The sequence below is a fragment of the Procambarus clarkii genome, chromosome 69 (assembly GCF_040958095.1).
Source record: "Procambarus clarkii isolate CNS0578487 chromosome 69, FALCON_Pclarkii_2.0, whole genome shotgun sequence".
Classification (NCBI taxonomy): domain Eukaryota; kingdom Metazoa; phylum Arthropoda; class Malacostraca; order Decapoda; family Cambaridae; genus Procambarus; species Procambarus clarkii.
Window position 1 is genome coordinate 1,824,276 of NC_091218.1, and position 21,335 is coordinate 1,845,610.

Consider the following 21,335-nt stretch of genomic DNA (forward strand, 5'->3'; position numbering starts at 1 on the left):
GGAATGTCAGGAAGCATTTACTAAACTAAAAGGAATGTTGTCATCTGGTCCAGTGTTAGCTACTCCTGACTACTCTAAGCCATTCAAACTATATATAGATGCTTCGGACTGGGGTGCTGGTTCTGTGCTAATGCAAGTAGATGATGAGGGTATTAATCATCCAATACATTACTATTCTAAAAAATTTACTAAATGTCAACAGAATTACTCCACAGTGGAGAAGGAGGCTTTATCATTATTACTAGCTGTTAAAAAATTTGACATTTATTTATCAGCCAATACTGTTGAAGTGTTTACTGACCACAACCCCTTAACATTTATTGCTAGGATGAAGAATTCCAACCAGAGAATATTAAGGTGGTCTTTATTGCTGCAAGATTACAATCTGGTCATCAAACATATTCCAGGAAAATTAAATGTAGTAGCAGATGCACTTTCTAGATTGCCAAAACCTGGAGTGACTTAGGGTTGTACTATTGCTCAGAGATGTATATATTCTTGTTTGTCTAGTGTTTATTAAATATAATTTACTGTTTCTTTACAATTACTATGAAATCTGTTTGAGGTGTTAATTTTATGTGAAAAAAAAAGTGAAATTCCTTTAAGAATTTCCCTTTTTTTTTCTCCAAGGCTTAGGAGGGGTGTTACGAACCTCACCTCCTGTGGAGGTTGGTTTCGGTTGTAAAATGTTGGTGGACACAGGGAGAGTGTATATTAATATAAATCCCCAGCTGAGATCAGAGAGGCTGCGAGTCATCATTATTACTCCGCCCAGTAAAGTACTGTAATGCCTTCTCAGCTGGAGATCATCAGAAATGATGTGAACTTGAATAGCTTTTGTCGGAAAATCCGACACCATTTAATAATCATACAGATAATAGCTGTATTACCAACAAGTTACCCATAGAAAACGTAACTTGTAGTGGAATTTCCGTCTATAGAAAACGGGATATCATCACCACATACTATTATAATTCACCAGCTATTCTGCTGGGAATTGTTCTTAAATACATTAGTCTTTGGACTTTACCATCATAAAACATCTTATATAAATTAACTTAATTATCAATATTAAAGTAGAGTAAATGTGACCCTTCTATCACGTTCTGAAATCTGGACAATGTAAGCCAGGCGTCAGAGTGAGGAAGGAGGGCAGCCATTGTTTATATAGAGACCAGAGGCTCACACGGGAGCAAATTCGGCTCCTGTTAATTTTACTTGGACGTAGTGTTATGGATACCAAAGGTGTACCATCTGTCAACACGCTGTCAACAAATCAAGTTAAGTGTTCTTTCCGAAACCCATTATCTATCATTAGTGGCCATTAATGTCATTAGGTGGGGTGACCCGGTTAGAACGCGAAATCGCCTCATACTAAAGGGAATTAAGCCAGGTCTTCATGTTCCATGTACTGTTTTCTCTGATATACTTGTCATATATAGGTATCTGGCTTCACAGCTAGCGCACTTTTGACAGGTCAAGACGAGGATGCAAGATTTGTGCACCAGTTACTGGGTGATATGGAAGCTACCTCAAAGAGGATAATTTGGTGTCTACACCCTAGTTATACCTGGTGGACTAACCTGCTGTACTATAAGATAAGGAACCTCTTCAATGTATGTAGTTACTGTAGTTTGATTGGCTGCATACATATAAATATAAACCCCCCTAATGTGTAGAGGATCGATTTGTGAGATTGAGATTATTGCAGAAATACAGTCCACTTATCATTATACAAATTGCTATCGAAGTATATAAATTAACGTAAATATAAATTCATATAAATTAAATAAATATAAATCTCACAGGTCGGTTCCCACATTATTTGGTCATCTTCGAACCGGATGACGGATTATTTGATCCTTGTGAACCCACATTTGGTCATCTTAGTACCGGATGAACCAGTTAACCAGTGGATTCATTAAATATACTAGTGCAGTGTGATTTAAACAAAGCCAGTCAAAGACAGCGGCGAAGCCTCGTGGGAGCTCAGGAGCCTCCCTCAGCCCAGATCTGCCTCATCAGCGGTTTCATGCACACCCACAGATATTTGGTGGCGTGTTATTTCGTGAAATGACAGCGCTAATATAGAAGCCATCCAAATTAGTGACTGTGTCTTCGCGAGATTGTTCACGGATTTCGTGGTGTTACATTTCGCGAGAGATTATCCACGAATTTTGTGGAGTTTATTTCGCGAGGTCACTAATAATATTTAATACTTCTTGATAATATTAGAAGTTTCATAGAGGCTAATTAAGAGGCTATTATCAATAATTGTGTATATTATTTCTCCAAATAGAGAATTATTTCATATATATTGCACTAGTGATCACAGTATAATATTTACTAATTGCCAACCCACAACAGGGTAGGATATGACTAGTTGAACTATTATTGTTCATCCTAGTCCCATTATTACAATAGTCAGTTGTACTATATTGATCAACCTAACACCATTAATGAATGGTGCAAACCCTATTTTGGGTGTAATTTTTATCAACTCGAGTTGAGTTGTATATATAATAAATTACTTATGATCATTACACCTTTGAGTGATTAATTAGTGTCTCTACCATCCTAGGGTGATATAGAAGAGCTAACCTAAAGGTACTTCCAGTGACACTGGTTTATCACTCAAATCATTAGTGTGTATGATTGTATATATATATATAATGTGTATTAATTTTAAGTGCTAACCTCTAGTAGAGGTAGGATTATTGCCTAGTGAGTTCAGAATTTACCCTAGGCTACCATCAGTGTTTGTTCAGTATTATGAGCAGCCCAAGTACAAGCCCCACAAGGCTTCACCAACTAGCCAGGATGGATAATGCAGGGAGAATGAAAAGAACCCTTGCAGGTCTTAAAGGCCACTTAACAAGACAGATCAAGAAATGTGAAGATTTGTCACAACAATCTCAAGTTGATTATGCTGACCTGGAAAGCTATTATCAAGCAGCTGCAGGTAAATTTGAGCAAATCAAATGTCAAATAGCAACATATGTGGCTGAACTTGCCAACACTAATTTATCAGAAACAGAAATAGACGACATTATGGTTGATCTTGCGAATTATGAAGATCACACTCAGGCCACGTTACAGCCTTATGTCAAATTAATTGCCCAGAACAAGGCAACAGCAACAACAACAACAGTTGCATCTAATACGAGTCAAGCAGAAGCTCGACTCCCTCCAATTAATTTACCCACTTTCTCAGGAAAAGATGAGGAAGATTGGGATGAATTTTGGAACAAATTCGTTGACCTTGTAGACTCAAAACAATCTTTACCAAAGAGTAGTAAATTCTCTTATTTGCAAGGCCAATTATCAGGTGAGGCTAAAACAGTAGTATCCCATCTGAGATTAACTAATGACGGCTATGATCTGGCAGTAAAACTCCTCAAGGATAATTATGCTGATCCAGAAGTAAGAACATCACATTTAGTTCATGAGCTGTTGCATTTACCCCCACCGGAGGCTTCAGCTGATTCACTACAAGTCTTCAAGCTGGAGGTAGAATCATTGATCAATGCCCTCAGCCTGACAGCAGATACAAACGGGGCTGAGTGGGTCTTGAAAATAATTGTCCAGGAGAAAATACCTAGGGACATATTGAGACAAATGAGTGCTCATTACAATAAAAGTATCTTATCCATGAATGAAATATCTGAGGGTTTAAAGTCAGTAGTTCATCAATTACGAACACATGACAAATTAAAACCACCAAGTAAACCCTCAGAAACCAATAATAGTAAACCACAGAGTACCAAAGGTACTCCAAATCAATCTAGACAATATAATTCAACACCAAAGTGGAACAGTGGCAGTGTGGGCGTATATGCAGTGGGACCCTCCAAGCCTATAGTTACTGTGTCACCCACGAACATGACACCAAAGGGTACTGGAAGCTATGGAACATGTTTGTTCTGCAATGAGAAACATTCAATGTACCACTGCTCTAATTTTCCTGATAGTGACGCCCGTGTTGAGCGACTCAAAGATTTGCAACATTGCACGAGGTGCCTCAGGAAACATAACATCAAGGATTGTGATACCCAATTACACCCTTGTAATAGGTGTAACAAAGGTCAGCACCATGCAGCATTGTGCAGAGACACCAAAACAACGTCTCCAAACCCCAAGGTGGAAGATAGCATTCCCACCACAGTACAGTACTGCAAGGTGCAACAAACAAAGAGTGTCCAATCGGCAAAGTCTAAAGGTAATACGACTTTGCCTACTGCCCAAATTACCATCCTGAATAAGAGGGCCAAGGTCCATACCCGTGGGTTGTTTGACCAAGGATCCCAGAGAACATATATCACTAAAAAGTTGGCAGATGAATTACAATTAAGGCCTGTAGCCCAGATGTCATTCAACATCTCAGGGTTTGTAACAGATGCAGGACCTCAAGTCTACCAGGTGGTACAACCATCAGTACGTTTAGGCAGGTACATCTGTCGAGTACAAGCCATTGTGGTGGACAAAATACCAGTAGACCTACAAGTTCAAGGTCTGAGAGCAACAGCCAAATTCCTGAGAAATAGAGGAATAAAATTGGCAGATAATATTAAGTCTGATCACCTCACCGACTTCGGTCTCCTTGTAGGGACAGACTATTGCCATCGATTCATCGGTAGCCCTACTAAATATCAGGGTATAACCATGTTAAACTCTGCAGGAGGTAAATTACTCTCAGGCCCAGTATCAAGCCTGAGGAGACCTATGCCTGCAGATAAACAATACCAGTAGAAACCTAAATTTGTCAGCTGATTATATTTCTCCAGTAGCATTATACTAAGGAGATTACAGCTGACTATACCAACAGAGGTTGATGTTAGTATCATCATTTAAAGCTGAAGATGAGTTCATGAGGCCTCAGTGGCAAATCAGTGAACAGTAGCCTAAAACAGCTACAAGTCACTGCGACCAATGTCACTGAACCCACTGCAGTCTCAGAACCATACTTTACTTTAATGATGAGCTATTCAATCCTCTGAATCAATTAACTAAATTAAACCCTAATAAATCTGATGACTGATTTGATACATTTATTATTTAATCAAGATGTATTCCATGGGCCTCAGTGTTTATATATCAGTGACCAGTTACCTGAAGAAACTTCAAGTTATATCTAATGTCACTGATCTCACTGCAGTCCCTGAATCATACTTGACTGTAGTACTTGATCACATCCAGTCTTCTGGGTTAAATATGTAATAAGGCTTGAATATTAGCCTTTCAAGAGTTGACAGGGAAATGAAATCGCATTAGACTTCTAACCCCTGCAACTCTAGTACGGGACATCCGTCCTGTACGAACAGACACACAAATGTGTGATTACTAACTACTAACATCAAATTAATCTAATAATTCGAAGGAGGAGTATCGGTGTTCGTCTGTTCTAATTAGGACTTCGACCCGTGAGCAGCCCCCTGGGGAATTATGTCGGAAAATCCGACACCATTTAATAATCATACAGATAATAGCTGTATTACCAACAAGTTACCCATAGAAAACGTAACTTGTAGTGGAATTTCCGTCTATAGAAAACGGGATATCATCACCACATACTATTATAATTCACCAGCTATTCTGCTGGGAATTGTTCTTAAATACATTAGTCTTTGGACTTTACCATCATAAAACATCTTATATAAATTAACTTAATTATCAATATTAAAGTAGAGTAAATGTGACCCTTCTATCACGTTCTGAAATCTGGACAATGTAAGCCAGGCGTCAGAGTGAGGAAGGAGGGCAGCCATTGTTTATATAGAGACCAGAGGATCACACGGGAGCAAATTCGGCTCCTGTTAATTTTACTTGGACGTAGTGTTATGGATACCAAAGGTGTACCATCTGTCAACACGCTGTCAACAAATCAAGTTAAGTGTTCTTTCCGAAACCCATTATCTATCATTAGTGGCCATTAATGTCATTAGGTGGGGTGACCCGGTTAGAACGCGAAATCGCCTCATACTAAAGGGAATTAAGCCAGGTCTTCATGTTCCATGTACTGTTTTCTCTGATATACTTGTCATATATAGGTATCTGGCTTCACAGCTAGCGCACTTTTGACAGGTCAAGACGAGGATGCAAGATTTGTGCACCAGTTACTGGGTGATATGGAAGCTACCTCAAAGAGGATAATTTGGTGTCTACACCCTAGTTATACCTGGTGGACTAACCTGCTGTACTATAAGATAAGGAACCTCTTCAATGTATGTAGTTACTGTAGTTTGATTGGCTGCATACATATAAATATAAACCCCCCTAATGTGTAGAGGATCGATTTGTGAGATTGAGATTATTGCAGAAATACAGTCCACTTATCATTATACAAATTGCTATCGAAGTATATAAATTAACGTAAATATAAATTCATATAAATTAAATAAATATAAATCTCACAGGTCGGTTCCCACAGCTTTACTATGTAAGGGAAAAATGGACTCTATAAAAATGTATGCATGGGGGAATATAGTAAATAAAATCATTAATGTGTTTGATAGCATATGTAAAGAGTAGAACATTAAGGGGCAATGAGGCAAGAGAGGTGGACGCCATCTTGACTGAAGGTGGAGGTGTATCGCTGCCGACCGTTCCTGCTATTTGAGGGGTTTTCTCCGGCCGTTCAGTCAGATAAGCCTATCCTTGTCTATATCCAGGGTTGCAAGATTGGGTAGAGTAATATTGCAGAAGTTGGAGAGGTTTGACTAATATTGTAATATTGCAGAAGTTGGACGACATATTCGACCTCGAGACACAAAAGAAGGTCACTACCAAAGATACCTTACAAGCAGAACTTATTGCAGAAGGAGGAAAGAATCGAGGCAACTACAGAAGCACCATACTGTCCCCCGAGCTTAAAGCGGCAGCTAAAAGCCTTCGTGAGAACAAGGAGATAGTTGTCAGGAGAGGTGACAAGTCGCCAATATATGTCATTCTTAAAAAAGACGAATATCTGGCGAAAATGAACATCATACTCTCTGACCAAACTAAGTTCCAAAGGGTAACGAAGGACACTACAGCCGAATTAAAAGCAAAGGTCAACAAACTGATCGAAACTGTGAACGCCAAGAAATCCGGACTCCACCTGCCAAAGATCATTGGGGAATATAAACCTGGATATGCGTATGGAAATGTCAAGACGCACAAGCCTGGAAACCCACTTCGGCCAATCATTAGACAGATACCCACACACACGTACAGACTGGCGAAGCGACTCAACGGCCTGCTGACTCCTTATGTTCCTTGCGCCTTCAGCCTGAAGTCTCCAAAGGAATTTGTGGACTTACTGCGGGGCGCACGGGCCACAGGGATAAGAGCCTCGTTGGACGTAGAATCGCTGTTTACCAACGTACCTGTGGACGAGACAATCGGAATGATAGCCGACAGAGTGTATCGTGATCCAGCCTGTACTCCTCTTGACATGCCAGAAAGTATTCTGAGGAAACTACTCCAAGCTTGTACTAAAGAGGCACCCTTCTTGAGCCCGGATGGGCACATGTATAAGCAAGTAGATGGGGTCGCCATGGGTTCTTCCCTAGGTGTCCTGTTTGCAAACTTCTACATGGGTACCATCGAGCAAAAAGTCTTAGTCGACATGAACTTGAAACCGGCCATATACTGCAGGTATGTTGACGACATTTTTACACAGGTACCTGATGTCAGACATCTGCAGGAGCTGAAGGAGGCATTTGAGCAGAGTTCCGTGCTGCGTTTCACTTACGAGACGGAAAAGGATGGGAAGCTGCCTTTTCTAGATGTAACAGTCATGGAAAAGGGCGGAGGTTTCCACACTGCAGTCTACACAAAGGAAACAAACATAGGAATGTGCCTAAATGCCAACAGCGACTGCCCTGACAGGTACAAGAGGAGTGTTGTTAACGCATACGTCGACCGTGCTCTCAGCCACAGCTCAGAATGGAAGCAAGTCGACGAAGAACTCTGTAGGGTAAGGCAGGTCCTAGTCAATAACGGCTTCTCCAATGGTTTCATCGAAGACATCATAAGAAGGAAAGTGAAAAGCCATGCAACCTCCGAAGAGACAACTAACACAACACCTATACCCCCTATTAGACTATTTTACAGGAACTTCTTTTCCACAGCTCATAAAACGGAGGAAAGGGTCCTGAAAGATATTGTTAATAGAAACGTTATCCCTACAGACAAAAATCAGAGGATACAACTGACGATTTACTATAAAACCAGAAAAACGGCCAGCCTACTCATGAGAAACTCTCCAGACACAAAACAGAACGCTTTAAAAGAGACTAACGTCGTCTATGCCTTCAAATGCCCACTTGGGGACTGTAAGCTCCAAAAAACCCAGTATATAGGCAAGACAACAACATCTCTTTCTAGGCGTTTAACGATGCATAAGCAACAGGGCTCCATTAAGGAACATATAATCTCTTCCCATAACCAAACCATTGCCAGAGAAATCCTAGTAAACAACACAGAAATCATCGATAGATACAGCGATAGCAGGCGGCTTGACGTTTGCGAGGCACTACACATCAAGAAGTCAACACCAGCAATCAACAGCCAATTATTGCACAACTATATTCTACCCACCTCAAGACTCCGCTCCAATATAGAAGCATCAAGAAATATGGACCAATAGGCTTTCTACAAACACTTCTATTCAATACCCATTGTTTCTGTTCTGTCTTGTGTTGATACTTTTAATACCCTATTAATATCCCCTAGTGTTCTGTCTTGTGTTAATGCCACATCACCCTTCCCACCTCACTCAAATGTAGATATAAAATCAGGGAAACGCAAGTTCTAATCAGTTGTGTATTTGTGAAGTCTTTGAAAATGTAATAAGTTTTACGAAACGCGCCCGTGTCGCGTCAGACTAGAAATAAAAATGAATTTTGGAGAAGTGATTTTTGATTTACCTCCAACAGTGAAGCGTAATGTACGAAAGATTGAGAAAATTCGTGTTAGAATTATTAATCTTACTTTTTCGGTCATATTTAATAATATATGTCTACAGGAAAGACTGCTACCAAAATATACTAATATATATATATATATATATATATATATATATATATATATATATATATATATATACTTATATATATATATATATATATATATATATATATATATATATATATATATATATATATATATATATATATATATATATATTGTGACGGTGTAACCCCCCTTATATTTCTCCCACGCCTGCAGTAAGAGTCATGTCCACTTTACCCGAGCGTTCTCTACGTCGCAGGCATCGGTTTGGTATATGTGGGAGAAAGGAGTGTTCTCGGAGTGCCGAGAAATTTGTAAAAGAAGAGTCTTTTGGCCTGTGGTTTAGGCCCTTTAGGAAGCCAATATGGCGCTGGCTGTTCTGTTTTCCCGCCAAAACTGTGTGACGTCAGTGACACCAGATTGGCCGCCGACAGCGACGTGGCACAGGGAGCCAATGAAAACCTCCCGGGGCGAATATGACGTCACGAAGGAAGGGGGGTCCGGTCATCGCGCCACGCTGGCGCCATCAGTCTAAGACAGACGTCAAGGAGGTCGGACGTGCGCTGGGGGGTCCTGTCAGTTGGACAGTTTACCCCGTCTCCGGAGGACTTACGCATCACCCGTGGTCTGCCATCACCTGTGGGGTCTTCCTTCGTTCATGTGTTGGACCAGAGAAGGAATTGACAGAATATTGAGCAACAAGTGCTCCAGGAACAGGTGTTGTGCAAGAGTGGAGTCTGACATGATGCAGAGGCTCAGGAGAGTGATGCAGAGGATCAAGAGAGGGATGCAGAGGCTTTAGAGAGTGATGCAGAGGCTTACGAGAGTGATGCAGAGGATCAAGAGTGTGATGCAGAGGCTCGAGAGAGTTATGCAGAGGCCTCAAGAGAGGGATTCAAAAGCTTAAAAGAGTGATGCAGAGGCTGAAGAAGAGATTTGCAGAGGCTCAAGAGAGGGATGACGAGGCTGAAGAGAGTGATGCAGAGGCTCAAGAGAGGGATGCAGAGGCTCAAGAGAGTGATGCAGAGGCTCAAGAGAGTGATGCAGAGGATCAAGAGAGGGATGCAGAGGCTTAAGAGAGTGATGCAGAGACCTCAAGAGAGTGATGCAGAGGCTCAAGAGAGTGATACAGAGGATCAAGAGAGGGATGCAGAAGCTGAAGAGAGTGATGCAGAGGCTTATGAGAGTGATGCAGAGGCTGAAGAGAGTGTTGCAGAGGCTTACGAGAGGGATGCAGAGGCTCAAGAGAGTGATGTAGAGGCTCAAGAGAGTGATGCAGAGGCTTAAGAGAGTGATGCAGAGGCTGAAGAGAGTGTTGCAGAGGCTCAAAAGAGGGATGCAGAGGCTCAAGAGAGTGATGCAGAGGCTCAAGAGAGTGATGAAGAGGCTCAAGAGAGTTATGCAGAGGCTTAAGAGAGGGAAGCAGAGGCTCAAGAGAGTGATGCAGAGGCTCAGGAGAGGGATGTAGAGGCTCAAGAGAGTTATGCAGAGGCACAAGAGAGTGATGCAGAGGATCAAGAGAGTGATGCAGAGGCTCAAGAGAGTGATGCTGAGGATCAAGAGAGGGAAGCAGAAACTCAAGAGAGTGATGCAGAGGCTGAAGAGAGTGTTGCAGAGGCTGAAGAGAGGGATGCAGAGGCTCAAGAGAGTGATGCAGAGGCTGAAGAGGGTCATGCAGAGGCTGTAGAGAGTGACGCAGAGGCTTAAGAATGTGATGCAGAGGCTTAAGAGAGGGATGCAGAGGCTCAAGAAAGTGATGCAGAGGCTCTAGAGAGGGATGCAGAGGGTGAAGAGAGTGATGCAGAGGCTCAAGAGAGGGATGTAGAGGCTCAAGAGAGTTATGCAGAGGCTCAAGAGAGTGATGCAGAGGATCAAGAGAGTGATGCAGAGGCTCAAGAGAGTGATGCTGAGGATCAAGAGAGGGAAGCAGAATCTCAAGAGAGTGATGCAGAGGCTGAAGAGAGTGTTGCAGAGGCTGAAGAGAGGGATGCAGAGGCTCAAGAGAGTGATGCAGAGGCTCAAGGGAGTGATGCAGAGGCTCAAGAGAGTTATGCAGAGGATCAAGAGAGTGATGCAGAGGCATAAGATTGTGATGCAGATGATCAAGAGAGGGATGCAGAGGCTTATGAGAGTGATGCAGAGGCTGAAGAGAGTGTTGCAGAGGCTTAAGAGAGGGATGCAGTGGCTCAAGAGAGTGATGCAGAGGCTCAAGAGAGTGATGCAGAGGCTCAAGAGAGTGATGCAGAGGATTAAGAGAGGGATGCAGAGGCTTAAGAGAGTGATGCAGAGGCTTAAGTGAGGGATGCAGTGGCTCAAGAGAGTGATGCAGAGGCTTAAGAGAAGGATGCAGAGGCTCAAGAGAGTGATGCAGAGGCTCAAGAAAGGGATGCAGAGGCTTAAGAAAGTGATGCAGAGGCTCGAAAGAGGGATGCAGAGGCTTAAGAGGGTGACGCAGAGGCTCAAGAGAGAGACACTGAGGCTCAAGAAAGTGATGCAGAGGCTTAAGAAAGTGATGCAGAGGCTCAAAAGAGGGATACAGAGGCTTAAGAGGGTGATGCAGAGGCTCAAGAGAGGGATTCAGAGGCTTAAGAGAGTGATGCAGAGATCTCAAGAGAGTGATGCAGAGGCTCAAGAGAGTGATGCAGAGGCTTAAGCCCAAACCCTATATCACATAGAGGAAAAGGGGATGATAAACGTCAAAATATTGCTATATTCGATGATTTTTAGTACGAAACAAAATGCAAGAAAACTTGCTTAAAATGCAATATTTTGCGAAATTCTGGGCTGCATCCCTCGCTTGAGCCTCTGCATCACTCCCAAGAGCCTCTGCATCCCTCTCTTGTGCCTCTTCATTCCTCACTTGAGCCTCTGCATCCCTCTCTTGAGCCTCTGCATCAATCTCTTGAACTCTTGCATCCCTCTCACGAGCCTCTGAATCCCTCACGTGAGCCTTTGCATCACTCTCTTAAGCCTCTGCATCCCTCTCTTGAGCCTCTGCGTCACTCTCAAGAGCCTCTGCATCCCTCACTTTTGCCTCTGCTTCCCTCACTCTAGCCTCTGCATCCCTCTCTTGATCCCCTGCATCCCTCTCTTGAGCCTTTGCATCCCTCTCTTGAGCCTCTGCATCCCTCTCCTAAGCCTCTGCATCACTCTCTTAACCTCTGCATCACTCTCGTAAGCTTCTGAATTACTCTGTTGAGCCTCTGCACCACTTTCTTGAGCCTCTCCATCACTCTCTTAAGCCTCTGCATCTCTCTCTTCCGCCTCTGCATCACTCTCTTGAGCCTCTGCATCACTCTCTTGAGCCTCTACATCCCTCTCTTGAGCCTCTGCATCCCTCTCTAAAGTCTCTGCATCACTTTCTTGAGCCTTTGCAACACTATCTTGAGCCTCTGCATCCCTCTCTTAAGCCTCTGCAACACTCTCTTCCGCCTCTGCATCACTCTCTTAAGCCTCTGCATCCCTCTCTTGAGCCTCTGCATCCCTCTCTTGAGCCTCTGCAACACTCTTCAGCCTCTGCATCACTCTTTTGAGCCTTTGCATCACTCTCTTGTGCCTCTACATCCCTCTCCTGAACCTCTGCATCCCTCTCTTGTGCCTCTGCATCCCACAATTGAGCCTCTGCATCCCTCTCTTGAACCCCTGGATCCCTCTCTTCAGCCTCTGCATCCCTCGCTTCAGCCTCTGCATCCCTCTTTTAATCCTCTGCATCACTCTCTTAAGCCTCTGCATCACTCTCTTATGCCTCTGAATCACTCTCTTGAGCCTCTGCATCCCTCTCTTGAACTCCTGCATCCCTCTCATGATCCTCGGCATCAATTCTTGAGCCTTTGCATCACTCTCTTCAGCCTCTGCATCCCTCTCTTAAGCCTCTGCATCACTCTCTTAAGCCTCTGCGTCACTCTCGTAAGCCTCTGAATCACTCTCTTGAGCCTCTGCTTCCTTCTCTTGATCCTCTGTATCACTCTCTTGAGCCTCTGCATCCCTCTCCTAAGCCTCTGCATCACTCTCTTAAGCCTCTGCATCACTCTCGTAAGCTTCTGAATTACTCTGTTGAGCCTCTGCACCACTTTCTTGAGCCTCTCCATCACTCTCTTAAGCCTCTGCAACACTCTCTTCCGCCTCTGCATCACTCTCTTAAGCCTCTGCATCCCTCTCTTGAGCCTCTGCATCCCTCTCTTGAGCCTCTGCAACACTCTTCAGCCTCTGCATCACTCTTTTGAGCCTTTGCATCACTCTCTTGAGCCTCTGCATCACTCTCTTAAGCCTCTGCATCCCTTTCTTTAGCCTCTGCATCACTCTCTTGAACTCCTGCATCCCTCTCATGAGCCTCTGCATCCCTCTCCTGAGCCTTTGCATCCCTCTCCTAAGCCTCTGCATCACTCTCTTAAGCCTCTGCATCACTCTCGTAAGCTCCTGAATTACTCTGTTGAGCCTCTGCACCACTTTCTTGAGCCTCTCCATCACTCTCTTAAGCCTCTGCAACACTCTCTTCCGCCTCTGCATCACTCTCTTAAGCCTCTGCATCCCTTTCTTTAGCCTCTGCATCACTCTCTTGAACTCCTGCATCCCTCTCATGAGCCTCTGCATCCCTCTCCTGAGCCTTTGCATCACTCTCTTAAGCCTCTGCATCCCTCTCTTGAGCCTCTTCGTCACTCTCAAGACCCTCTGCATCCCTCTCTCGTGCCTCTGCATCCCACAATTGAGCCTCTGCATCCCTCTCTTGAACCCCTGCATCCCTCTCTTCAGCCTCTGCATCCCTCGCTTCAGCCTCTGCATCCCTCTCTTAATCCTCTGCATCACTCTCTTAAGCCTCTGCATCACTCTCTTATGCCTCTGAATCACTCTCTTGAGCCTCTGCATCCCTCTCTTGAACTCCTGCATCCCTCTCATGATCCTCGGCATCAATTCTTGAGCCTTTGCATCACTCTCTTGAGCCTCTGCATCCCTCTCTTAAGCCTCTGCATCACTCTCTTAAGCCTCTGCGTCACTCTCGTAAGCCTCTGAATCACTCTCTTGAGCCTCTGCTTCCTTCTCTTGATCCTCTGTATCACTCTCTTGAACCTCTGCATCACTCTCTTGACCCTCTACATCACTCTCCTGAGCCTCTGCATCCCTCTCTTGATCCTCTGCATCACTCTCTTGAGCCTCTGCATCACTCTCATGAGCCTCTGCATCCCTCTCTTGAGCCTCTGCATCACTCTCTTGAGCCTCTTCATCCCTCTCTTGAGCCTCTGCAACACTCTCTTCAGCCTCTGCATCACTCTCGTAAGCCTCTGAATCACTCTCTTGAGCCTCTGCATCCCTCTCTTGAGCCTCTGCATCCTTTCGTAAGCCTCTGCATCACTCGCTTAAACCTCTGCATCACTCTCTACAGCCTATGCATCACCCTCTTCAGCCTCTGCATCACTCTCATAAGCCTCTGCTTCCCTCTCTTGATCCTCAGCATCACTCTCTTGAGCCTCTGCATCACTCTCTTGAGCCTCTGCATCACTCTCTTGATCGTCTGCATCACTCTCTTGAGCCTCTGCATCACTCTCTTGAGCCTCTGCATCACTCTCTTGAGCCTCTGCATTATTCCTTTGAGCCTCTGCATCACTCTCTAAAGCCTCTGCATCCCTCTCTTGATTCTCTGCATCACTCTCTTGAGCCTCTGCCTCATTCTCTTGAGCCTCTGCATCCCTCTCTTATGCCTCAACATCATTCTCTTGAGCCTCTGCATCACTCTCTTAAGCCTCTGCCTTTCTCTCTCTTGAGCCTCTGCATCACTCTCTTGAGCCTCTGCATCCCTCTCTGGATCCTCAGCATCCCTCTCTTGAGCCTTTTGCAGCACTCTCCTGAGCCTCTGCATCATTGTCTTGAGCTTCTGCATCCCTCTCTTTAGCCTCTACATCCCTCTCTTGAGCCTCTGCATCCCTTTCTTAAGCATCACTCTCTTGAGCCTCCGCATCACTCTCCTGAGCCTCTGCATCACTCTCGTGAGCCTCTGCATCTCTCTCTTGATCCTCAGCATCCCTCTCTTGAGCCTTTTGCAGCACTCTCCTGAGCCTCTGCATCATTCTCTTGAGCCTCTGCATCCCTCTCTTTAGCCTCTGCATCACTCTCTTGAGCCTGTGCAACACTCTCTTGAGCCTGTGCATCACTCTCTTTAGCCTCTACATCCCTCTCTTGAGCCTCTGCATCCCTTTCTTAAGCCTCTGCATCACTCGCTTGAGCCTCCGCATCACTCTCCTGAGACTCTGCATCACTCTCGTGAGCCTCTGCATCTCTCTCTTGATCCTCAGCATCCCTCTCTTGAGCCTTTTGCAGCACTCTCCTGAGCCTCTGCATCATTCTCTTGAGCCTCTGCATCCCTCTCCTTAGCCTCTGCATCACTCTCTTGAGCCTGTGCAACACTCTCTTTAGCCTCTACATCCCTCTCTTGAGCCTCTGCATCCCTTTCTTAAGCCTCTGCATCACTCTCTTGAGCCTCCGCATCACTCTCTTCAGCCTCTGTATCACTCTCATAAACCTCTGCATCCCTCTCTTGATCATCTGCATCACACTCTTAAGCCTCTGCATCACTCTTTTGATCCTCTTCATAACTCTCTTGAACCTCTGCATCACTCTCTTGAGCCTCTGCATCCCTCTCCTTAGCCTCTGCATCACTCTCTTGAGCCTGTGCAACACTCTCTTTAGCCTCTACATCCCTCTCTTGAGCCTCTGCATCCCTTTCTTAAGCCTCTGCATCACTCTCTTGAGCCTCCGCATCACTCTTCTGAGCCTCTGCATCACTCTCGTGAGCCTCAGCATGCCTCTCTTAAGCCTCTGCAACACTCTCTTCAGCCTCTGTTTCACTCTCATAAACCTCTGCATCCCTCTCTTGATCATCTGCATCACACTCTTAAGCCTCTGCATCACTCTTTTGATCCTCTTCATAACTCTCTTGAACCTCTGCATCACTCTCTTGAGCCTCTGCATCACTCTCTTGAGCCTCTGCAACACTCTCTTCAGCCTCTGCATCACTCTCTTAAGCCTCTGCTTCCCTCTCTTGATCCTCTGCATCACTCTCTTGAGCCTCTGCATCACTCTCTTGATCCTCTGCATCACTCTCTTGAGCCTCTGCATAACTCTCTTGAGCCTCTACAACACTCTCTTTAGACTCTACATCACTCTCTTGAGCCTCTGCATCACTCTCTCTAGTTCTCTGCATCACTCTCTTAAGCCTCTGAATCCCTCTCTTGAGCCTCTGCATCACCTTCTTAAGCCTCTGCATCCCTCTCTTGATCCTCTGCATCACTCTCTTGAGCCTCTGCATCACTCTCATGAGCCTCTGCATCCCTCTCTTGAGCCTCTGCATCACTCTCTTGAGCCTCTTCATCCCTCTCTTGAGCCTCTGCAACACTCTCTTCAGCCTCTGCATCACTCTCGTAAGCCTCTGAATCACTCTATTGAGCCTCTGCATCCCTCTCTTGAGCCTCTGCATCCTTTCGTAAGCCTCTGCATCACTCGCTTAAACCTCTGCATCACTCTCTACAGCCTATGCATCACCCTCTTCAGCCTCTGCATCACTCTCATAAGCCTCTGCTTCCCTCTCTTGATCCTCAGCATCACTCTCTTGAGCCTCTGCATCACTCTCTTGAGCCTCTGCATCACTCTCTTGATCGTCTGCATCACTCTCTTGAGCCTCTGCATCACTCTCTTGAGCCTCTGCATCACTCTCTTGAGCCTCTGCATTATTCCTTTGAGCCTCTGCATCACTCTCTAAAGCCTCTGCATCCCTCTCTTGATCCTCTGCATCACTCTCTTGAGCCTCTGCCTCATTCTCTTGAGCCTCTGCATCCCTCTCTTATGCCTCAACATCATTCTCTTGAGCCTCTGCATCACTCTCTTAAGCCTCTGCCTTTCTCTCTCTTGAGCCTCTGCATCACTCTCTTGAGCCTCTGCATCCCTCTCTGGATCCTCAGCATCCCTCTCTTGAGCCTTTTGCAGCACTCTCCTGAGCCTCTGCATCATTGTCTTGAGCTTCTGCATCCCTCTCTTTAGCCTCTACATCCCTCTCTTGAGCCTCTGCATCCCTTTCTTAAGCATCACTCTCTTGAGCCTCCGCATCACTCTCCTGAGCCTCTGCATCACTCTCGTGAGCCTCTGCATCCCTCTCATGAGCCTATGCATCACTCTCTTGAGCCCCTGCATCCCTCTCTTGAGCCTGTGCCTCACTCTCTTAAGCCTCTGCATCACTCTCTTAAGCCTCTGCATCACTCTCGTAAGCCTCTGAATCACTCTCATGAGCCTCTGCCTCCCTCTGAGGATGGAACTCAGAAGTTGGTAATTGACTACCGTAAGCTAAATGTAATGACTGTTGATGATAACTTTCCAATGCCTAGATTAGATGATTGTATTGACAGTGTTGGTAAAGCCAAGTTTGTAACCAAACTAGATTCCTTTAACACCAAGAGCTTGGGAGATGAGTGCATTTATAACTGCAGATGGGTTGTATGAATTCACTGTAATGCCTTTTGTGCTGAAAAATGCCCCAGCAACTTTCCAGCTTCTTATGAACTTAGTGTTAAAAGACATACCACAATGTAGAGCTTACTTGGATGATATTGTAATTTTTCACAATAATTGGGACGACCATATGAAAGGTTTGGCTATACTATTAAAATGCTTAAAAGAGGCTAATTTAACTGTAAACTTACATAAATGTACTTTTGCTAGAGCTAGTATTACTTACTTAGGATATGAAGTGGGAAATGGGAAGGTGTTACCACTCAAAAATAAAGTAAATGATATATTAGAGTATCCAGTGTTGACTAACAAGAGGGAGGTACAAAGATATCTAGGAATGTGTGCTTATTATAGGAAGTTCTGTAAAAAATTTGCAGCAATTGCAGCTCCTTTGACAAACTTGCTATGTAAAAATGTAAAGTTTAGATGGTCTCAGGAATGTCAGGAAGCATTTACTAAACTAAAAGGAATGTTGTCATCTGGTCCAGTGTTAGCTACTCCTGACTACTCTAAGCCATTCAAACTATATATAGATGCTTCGGACTGGGGTGCTGGTTCTGTGCTAATGCAAGTAGATGATGAGGGTATTAATCATCCAATACATTACTATTCTAAAAAATTTACTAAATGTCAACAGAATTACTCCACAGTGGAGAAGGAGGCTTTATCATTATTACTAGCTGTTAAAAAATTTGACATTTATTTATCAGCCAATACTGTTGAAGTGTTTACTGACCACAACCCCTTAACATTTATTGCTAGGATGAAGAATTCCAACCAGAGAATATTAAGGTGGTCTTTATTGCTGCAAGATTACAATCTGGTCATCAAACATATTCCAGGAAAATTAAATGTAGTAGCAGATGCACTTTCTAGATTGCCAAAACCTGGAGTGACTTAGGGTTGTACTATTGCTCAGAGATGTATATATTCTTGTTTGTCTAGTGTTTATTAAATATAATTTACTGTTTCTTTACAATTACTATGAAATCTGTTTGAGGTGTTAATTTTATGTGAAAAAAAAAGTGAAATTCCTTTAAGAATTTCCCTTTTTTTTTCTCCAAGGCTTAGGAGGGGTGTTACGAACCTCACCTCCTGTGGAGGTTGGTTTCGGTTGTAAAATGTTGGTGGACACAGGGAGAGTGTATATTAATATAAATCCCCAGCTGAGATCAGAGAGGCTGCGAGTCATCATTATTACTCCGCCCAGTAAAGTACTGTAATGCCTTCTCAGCTGGAGATCATCAGAAATGATGTGAACTTGAATAGCTTTACTATGTAAGGGAAAAATGGACTCTATAAAAATGTATGCATGGGGGAATATAGTAAATAAAATCATTAATGTGTTTGATAGCATATGTAAAGAGTAGAACATTAAGGGGCAATGAGGCAAGAGAGGTGGACGCCATCTTGACTGAAGGTGGAGGTGTATCGCTGCCGACCGTTCCTGCTATTTGAGGGGTTTTCTCCGGCCGTTCAGTCAGATAAGCCTATCCTTGTCTATATCCAGGGTTGCAAGATTGGGTAGAGTAATATTGCAGAAGTTGGAGAGGTTTGACTAATATTGTAATATTGCAGAAGTTGGACGACATATTCGACCTCGAGACACAAAAGAAGGTCACTACCAAAGATACCTTACAAGCAGAACTTATTGCAGAAGGAGGAAAGAATCGAGGCAACTACAGAAGCACCATACTGTCCCCCGAGCTTAAAGCGGCAGCTAAAAGCCTTCGTGAGAACAAGGAGATAGTTGTCAGGAGAGGTGACAAGTCGCCAATATATGTCATTCTTAAAAAAGACGAATATCTGGCGAAAATGAACATCATACTCTCTGACCAAACTAAGTTCCAAAGGGTAACGAAGGACACTACAGCCGAATTAAAAGCAAAGGTCAACAAACTGATCGAAACTGTGAACGCCAAGAAATCCGGACTCCACCTGCCAAAGATCATTGGGGAATATAAACCTGGATATGCGTATGGAAATGTCAAGACGCACAAGCCTGGAAACCCACTTCGGCCAATCATTAGACAGATACCCACACCCACGTACAGACTGGCGAAGCGACTCAACGGCCTGCTGACTCCTTATGTTCCTTGCGCCTTCAGCCTGAAGTCTCCAAAGGAATTTGTGGACTTACTGCGGGGCGCACGGGCCACAGGGATAAGAGCCTCGTTGGACGTAGAATCGCTGTTTACCAACGTACCTGTGGACGAGACAATCGGAATGATAGCCGACAGAGTGTATCGTGATCCAGCCTGTACTCCTCTTGACATGCCAGAAAGTATTCTGAGGAAACTACTCCAAGCTTGTACTAAAGAGGCACCCTTCTTGAGCCCGGATGGGCACATGTATAAGCAAGTAGATGGGGTCGCCATGGGTTCTTCCCTAGGTGTCCTGTTTGCAAACTTCTACATGGGTACCATCGAGCAAAAAGTCTTAGTCGACATGAACTTGAAACCGGCCATATACTGCAGGTATGTTGACGACATTTTTACACAGGTACCTGATGTCAGACATCTGCAGGAGCTGAAGGAGGCATTTGAGCAGAGTTCCGTGCTGCGTTTCACTTACGAGACGGAAAAGGATGGGAAGCTGCCTTTTCTAGATGTAACAGTCATGGAAAAGGGCGGAGGTTTCCACACTGCAGTCTACACAAAGGAAACAAACATAGGAATGTGCCTAAATGCCAACAGCGACTGCCCTGACAGGTACAAGAGGAGTGTTGTTAACGCATACGTCGACCGTGCTCTCAGCCACAGCTCAGAATGGAAGCAAGTCGACGAAGAACTCTGTAGGGTAAGGCAGGTCCTAGTCAATAACGGCTTCTCCAATGGTTTCATCGAAGACATCATAAGAAGGAAAGTGAAAAGCCATGCAACCTCCGAAGAGACAACTAACACAACACCTATACCCCCTATTAGACTATTTTACAGGAACTTCTTTTCCACAGCTCATAAAACGGAGGAAAGGGTCCTGAAAGATATTGTTAATAGAAACGTTATCCCTACAGACAAAAATCAGAGGATACAACTGACGATTTACTATAAAACCAGAAAAACGGCCAGCCTACTCATGAGAAACTCTCCAGACACAAAACAGAACGCTTTAAAAGAGACTAACGTCGTCTATGCCTTCAAATGCCCACTTGGGGACTGTAAGCTCCAAAAAACCCAGTATATAGGCAAGACAACAACATCTCTTTCTAGGCGTTTAACGATGCATAAGCAACAGGGCTCCATTAAGGAACATATAATCTCTTCCCATAACCAAACCATTGCCAGAGAAATCCTAGTAAACAACACAGAAATCATCGATAGATACAGCGATAGCAGGCGGCTTGACGTTTGCGAGGCACTACACATCAAGAAGTCAACACCAGCAATCAACAGCCAATTATTGCACAACTATATTCTACCCACCTCAAGACTCCGCTCCAATATAGAAGCATCAAGAAATATGGACCAATAGGCTTTCTACAAACACTTCTATTCAATACCCATTGTTTCTGTTCTGTCTTGTGTTGATACTTTTAATACCCTATTAATATCCCCTAGTGTTCTGTCTTGTGTTAATGCCACATCACCCTTCCCACCTCACTCAAATGTAGATATAAAATCAGGGAAACGCAAGTTCTAATCAGTTGTGTATTTGTGAAGTCTTTGAAAATGTAATAAGTTTTACGAAACGCGCCCGTGTCGCGTCAGACTAGAAATAAAAATGAATTTTGGAGAAGTGATTTTTGATTTACCTCCAACAGTGAAGCGTAATGTACGAAAGATTGAGAAAATTCGTGTTAGAATTATTAATCTTACTTTTTCGGTCATATTTAATAATATATGTCTACAGGA